Below are 6,654 nucleotides of genomic sequence, written 5' to 3'. Positions count from 1 at the left end.
ACAGATCTCAGGGAGCTCCTTGGCACCACTCATGTCCCTGTGTGCCTTCATGACCTCAGAAAAATCCTCCAAGTACTGTGGGTTTGTGAAGGCAGTGCCATACATAACATAATTTTTGTAAGAGACGAGGGTGAGTGTGGTGAAGCTTTTGCTAATCAGAAAAATATAAACTTGAGGGAGCTGGGAGAGCAGCGTCTGCTGTAGCTTGTCCTGAACTGAAAGATACTAGCTGCATTGGTGTTAAAAACTTGTTTGAAGCGGGCTAGAAACACACATTGCGCAACAGCTTTCTCCTGTTCGCTTTCCCAAATACCACAGCATCTTAAAAATAAGCATTCAGTGGGGAGCCTCCTGTAGAGAGCTTTATGGCAAGTGCTGAAGGCCACGATGCCTGTGAAGGACCTTGAAGGCTAAAGAAGAAAGAAAGTAAGATAAGGTTGGCTGAACGCCTGGAAGAAAAACGGGATATGAAGCAAGGCTGGAGCGGATGCGCAATGCCACGTCGGCAGCTGGCTGAGAACGTGAAACTCACAGAGATAAGAAGGAAGAGAGAGAGAAAAATGCAAGAAGTTCAGTGTGTTTGTAGCTTAGTAATTAACCAATTATACGTAGCCAAGAAGTGTGTGAACAGTATTGATTAACCAAAGATATTTTAGTATGGTGCATGTGAACAGCGAACGAGGATATATAAGCATGGGTTTTGGACTAATAAAAGGTCTTTTGGGTGGATTCAGGAGTCCGTGTCTTCATCTCCTCAGCCTCCTTAGCTGAAGCTAATGAGCTGGGTGTTGCAGCTGTGGGATAGCACGTGTGGAACGCAGCTCTGGGTTGTGTGAACAGCTTTTAGAGAGTAGGTGCCTCTACTCCTCACCAAATGTGCTGAGCCCTAGGTCATCACGGTGTCTCCAGCCATGCTGGGGACCCAGGCTCTCCTGCCATTCACAGCATGTGGCCACAGGTGCCATGGCTTCTGGGGCCCCTGATAAATTCTTCCTAGGCTTGGCCGGTTGACGGTGGTGGTGGATGCCCTGACCTCATCCCAGTTCGTTCCCCTCTGCCCTCATCCACCCTCTTCAGTGTGAAGGTAAGGAGTGTGTAAACTTTCCTCCGGGTCTTTAGATGCTGTACTGAGGCAGGATCCCCCACGCCTGCAGAAAGGGGAGGGTGGTTCGCCTGGAGAGAGGGGCGCTTTCTGTACGTAACCCCTAGCTGCTCAGCCCGGGCAACTCTGTTCAGGCCGGATCAGATGGCTATGCCAGGCAGCTCCCCAGCGCTGCATTAAAAGCACGGGGGTTAGCATCTCCTCGGCCGTACTTGCTCCAGGAGATGCCCACGAGGTGGAGCCCCTCTCCCTGCTTGTCATGAAACAGACTTTCTAGGGGCTCCATCCACAATAATCAACACCCTGAGCGGTCCCAGGTAAATCCAGCAGTAAAGGTACACCGCTGCCAGGAAACCTGCCTTCCTATTAAGCGGGGAGCTGCAGTGAGCGAAGCTGCTGAACGTTGCCCCTGCGTGCAGCAAGGCACTGCAGCCTGCTGGGTTATGATACAGGGAGGGATGTCACCTCCTCCTTGGAACTCGATTCAGAGGGAGCCCTGGCCATGACACATCGTCACACCCTGAATTTCATTTTGCACGGCTGAATGTTTATCGGTTTATCTCCTGTACGTGGCAAAATCAGATTGCCTTGGGATATCATTAAAACTTGATAAGCCAATGAGTTGGAAGAAGCATGATTTGAATTGTACCCTGAGGGTATTCTGTTTATGCTTGCTCATCGTGAGTAAGATCTTTTTTCCTCATATGAACAAATATAAATAGAGGTATACTGAACTGCTTAAGGGGATTTTAACCATGACAGATAGTATTAGTTCCAAAATGCTGAGTTAATCTCTTCACAATTCTCTGTTACTTAAACTTGATTGGCCAAATAGTGCAAAATAACACTAAAATGGCTCAGCAAAGTAAAACTCAGTTGAGGAGGGATGCACCTTAGGCAACCCAAATATATATCACTGAAGAAGTAGCATTCAAAGAATAGCACCTAGTAAATCTGAACTTCTGCCATCCAAGCATCGCCAGTGCTCATTAAAGGTAGGGAAAGCCTCTGCTATGATACAGACTGTAGTGGAGACCATTTTTTCCAGTTTCATGTCTGGCACTCCTATCACTTGTGGATCAGAGCTCCCTGGATGAGGCAACAGGGAGCTGCTGCCCTGATGGCATGCCACAGAGGAAGCAGGAAAAGGGCTGATGATGTGTTAATGAGTAATGGGAAGAATAAATGGAGGGATGAAGGAGAAAGCACAGAAGTGTTTCAAACTAGAGCTGTTTTGAGCCTTGTTTCCTATTTCATTGTTGATGCTGTAGCCCTAGGTTTGCCACTGTGGTGGGAGAACAGCACAGATGCTGTTGTGCTATGGCCACAATATTAGAAGTTCACAGATTGGACTCTGCCTAAACTGGGTCTTAACAAAATTGTTTTGCTATTAGGCTTTATTTTATAGATGGGGCTTATGTGATAGCCTAAATCTGGAAACTGGGAAGAGTAAATCAAGGCAATGGAAATGCCAGATATCTTGTGTGGGCTTGATAAAATGTGACAAAGTGTCTAAAACTGTAAGACTGTAAAGTATAGTGGGTAATTTTTTTTTTAAAAGGCAAGATATGCAGCATTTTGAAGTCATGGTGAAACTTACACTTCATGAAGCTTTGAAAAAAAAGTCAAAAGAGATGACAGTGCAGCTGATTTCTTAGGTGGAAATCAAGCCTGAGTACTTGGTACGTTAAAAGTCTTCATGTGTCTGAACGAAGACATGTTTGAACTGTATTTCATTTGAAGTTTCACAAATGCAAAGAGATGATCTAAACTGCGAATACAGTCAGATTCCTAAACAACCTTCTGCTCATTAAATCTGTGGTGATTGAATTACATGTAGGTGAAAATTAGAATTCAATTAACAAGCAACTTTGAAAACATAGGTTCTTGCAATTTTTATTTAAATGTATTTTAGCTGTACCATGTAAATTCAGTGGGGTGTGGTGAGAAAAATAGTGTTTTGCTCATAGTCTGCTCAACATCTCTGTTAATCCCTTCTGTGAACTATTACATAATTTTGGAAATCTGCATCCATGTTGGTTTAATTAGTATTTTTTACCAAGCACACGTTCTGTTCAAAGGAAGGTTATGCTGTGCTTTCTGCTTGTTTGTAGAGATAGCCTCAGCAATACAAGATGATTTACTGCTTTCTGTGAATAATTTGTAAACATTCTTTGAGTCATTATGTTTTTTAAAAAAACTTACTGTTGCAGCACATTGGTTTTGTTTATTAAAACTTGGCAATACTGTTATTTTTGTTTAAACACAGCTTGTGTTTTAACATATATTTAAACATATATGTTTTAAAAGAAAGAAGTCTTTTACTTAAATAGAAATCAATTTTTGTTGGTTTACTGCTCAGATGAACTGCTTGTGAAGGAAAACAGTTGGCAAGCATGATGGTAGGAGAGTTGTTCTAAATCTGGCCAGTTATACAGAGTGCGTTTAAAGCCTCAGGCCTTTGCTTTGCCTGAGATTTAGAAAAGGTACTTTTGCCTCGTTGTAATGTCAGTCAGTCTAACTGGCAAGCTAAAGTCCAGCTGCATCTTTCGGAGATTATGTGGTGATTGATTGCAGAAGGCCAGGAGACAAGCTTTGTTCGGAAAAGTCATTGTCGGGAAACGTCCTTGAAGGGGGCCAGTTCTTGGTGCTGGGAACCTCTCCATGTATCACTGCAAAGTGCATAGTCCTGTGAAAAGAGCATAACTGGTGTAAAGAGGCAGCATTCAGGGTAATTTGTTTTCTTGTTTACTGTGTTTTCTTGTTTTGTTTTTAATACCATTTACCATGTTACCCACTTGCGGAGAAATTGAAGAGGGCAGGGAGTATTGGGAGTGTATTAAAGGTCTTATTTGACATCTGTCTGAATTAGAAAATCTAGAAGGGGATAAATAGTTTAGATATATTGCTAACAAAGAATAGTTAAGCATTGAAGAGTGCATTTTATTTGTATTGCCAGCATGCTGCATTTCACTTCAGTAATAGGACCAGCCAGACCAAGGAATATCATTCCAGTGCATGCATTTGCACAGGAAGAGAGACTAGCTCTTGTTAGTAAGCAAACGGTGCCATTTTTATTGCTTAAGAGTGGTGGCAGGCCTAGCTTAAACAGCTTATCAGACTAAGGTAGAAAAAAAGGCTCTGTATATGACCACCTACTGCTTGGTGGAGGGGAAAGAGGTGGGGGGGCACCAAAAGTTAGTTGGGTTTAAAGAGATGCTACAGAGGCCTATCTCCACTTGAAAGAAACAAGAAATTAAGCTGGGCTTGGGGGATTCTTCTGAGAAGACCTCTTTGGTCATAGACTCTTCAGAAACCATTCTTCACTTGAGGAGAAATGGAGTAGTTTCCAGTTTGTCCTTTAAAATGTACACCTCTAGAGAGAAGTTATGTATCTGCGATGTATGAGATTTTGTTATATGCACAACATTGGTGTACGTCTCTGTATTCCTCTGACCACTCTTAGTTCAGATTACATAGCATGTAACTCAGAGAAAACCCTCTGCTGATTTACTTTCTCGAGTTGATTGTTAGAACTTTTAGAGATGCCAGTTAATGATGGGTTCCCTGAGAAAGGACTGTATGCAGCAGGTGGTACAAAGGACCAGAAAAGTGCATGTAGGGCAGCAGCCTTGGATTCCCCATGGAGCAAGGGAAAGGGGACATGCACAATGAAAACTTGAGGAGAAAAGGTAGTCAGAAAAGCAGTGCGTTGACTGTGGGGTTACCAGGTGCCAGCCTGTGAAGAGATGTAAGACCACGTGAGAGGAATTGTTATGAAGCACAGTGTGTGGGGACATGACATAGTAGTTATCACACACTGGATTGCTCCAGGCAGAAAGCTAGGAATGGTGGACTGACATAAGCCTTTCTTCTGGCCTTACCACACTCTGGCGCTGTGATGACTGACCTGGAATTCATCAATATTTATGGCAGCCAGAGAGGGCTGGTGTCAAGAGCCTGTTTACAATAAACACCTGGAGCTTTAACTTCTAAACTTGCAGTATCAGTTGGGTATTACTAGGTGTCTGGAAGGGGCTGTGGGGGCTGCTTGAAGATTATGATCCATAATTACAGTTGTTACTGAAAATAAATTATATTACTGTTTGTCCTTTTTGCTTTCCTGCAGATTCCTAGATGCCTAATGAATTGAGGCGCTGCCCATGTGATATTGGAGACAGGTTTGGTTATGAGGGTGGCGGGCAGGAGGTGCAAGTTGAGCACATCAAGGTGTATGTTTGCAAACCACCTGCCAGCACAGATAAAGCTGTGATTGTGATTCATGATATATTTGGATGGCAACTCCCAAACACCAGATACATGGCTGATATGCTAACTAGTGGATACATGTAATAAATCTTTTCTTCTCCAAGAAATCCCACTCTTTATGATTTCTAGCCTTATGTTAGAACTGTTACTCCCATTCATTAAACTATTACCAGGGCAGTTTGAGTGATGTATTTCCATAATTCAAAACCACAAAGGAACATTGCTGTGAAATGATGCAGAGCATAGTATGCTTCCGTTGTAATTTGCTGTTTACAGAACTGACTGCACATATAGAATATATAGAATATTAAGAACGTGATGCAGTAAAAAGTGATTCTGATAATTTTTCCAGCAGTGTGAGATGGCTTCAAAATATAGTATGTTTCAGTATGAAACAGAAGTGTGTATTCTGTTTTTAGAAATCTTTTTAAAGTAAACAGCCATTCAAGGTAAATTATATGACGTATTTAAAAAAATTGTCATTGGCAGAAATATGAATGAATGTCATGTATTTTGAACATGATATTGAATGTACACACTGAATACGTGCATATGAATGTTTCATATGCACACAAGGGGTATTAAATACAATCCCCTTCGCCCCACAAATCTTTCACACTCATTTTCAGTGCCCTACAGCAGTTACATTCCAAAATGCAGCCATGTCTTGCAGTAATGGGATACGCTGCAAGGTACTCCATTTGCAGTACACATTACAAACATTGAGACTGGCCTGCAGTTCCAAAAAGCAAACCTCCACCTAATTCTGTAGTGGTCTAGTACGGAGAGTTGGTGCCTTAACTATTCTCAGTCTATGGAGTGTGACAGAAGACGTCAGCAGACAGTTGCCATGTGGCTGAGATCTGCCTGTGGAGCTGAAAGGAGCTCTGTGTCTCTGCAACATAAGGATACTACCATTGTGAGGATTAGGATTTTCTGATACACTGGAACAATGAACTGGTCATTAGTCTGCTCCTTGCTACTGTCTTTCCTGAGCACTGGACATCTTCTGTTCTGCTGTGTGATTGGAAATATGTTTGTCTTGTGACCAAATGCAATCATTCATGAGGCTGGACGTAAAGCTCTCATGCTGTGCAGGATACTGGCAAATCACTAGTATGACAGTGTGCTTCCTTATTACAATAAGAGTCTGCTCAGTCAAAAGTACCCAGTGTCTGATGAGTTGGTATGTCTTCACACTACCTTACCTCCTCTAATTTTCTCCTGTGATTCATGCCACGTCATACTTTGTTTTGTAATACCTTCTTTCCCTCCCTCCACCT

The sequence above is a fragment of the Falco biarmicus genome, chromosome 3, assembly GCF_023638135.1.
Source record: "Falco biarmicus isolate bFalBia1 chromosome 3, bFalBia1.pri, whole genome shotgun sequence".
Classification (NCBI taxonomy): Eukaryota; Metazoa; Chordata; class Aves; order Falconiformes; family Falconidae; genus Falco; species Falco biarmicus.
Note: the sequence above shows the minus strand (reverse complement) of the source record.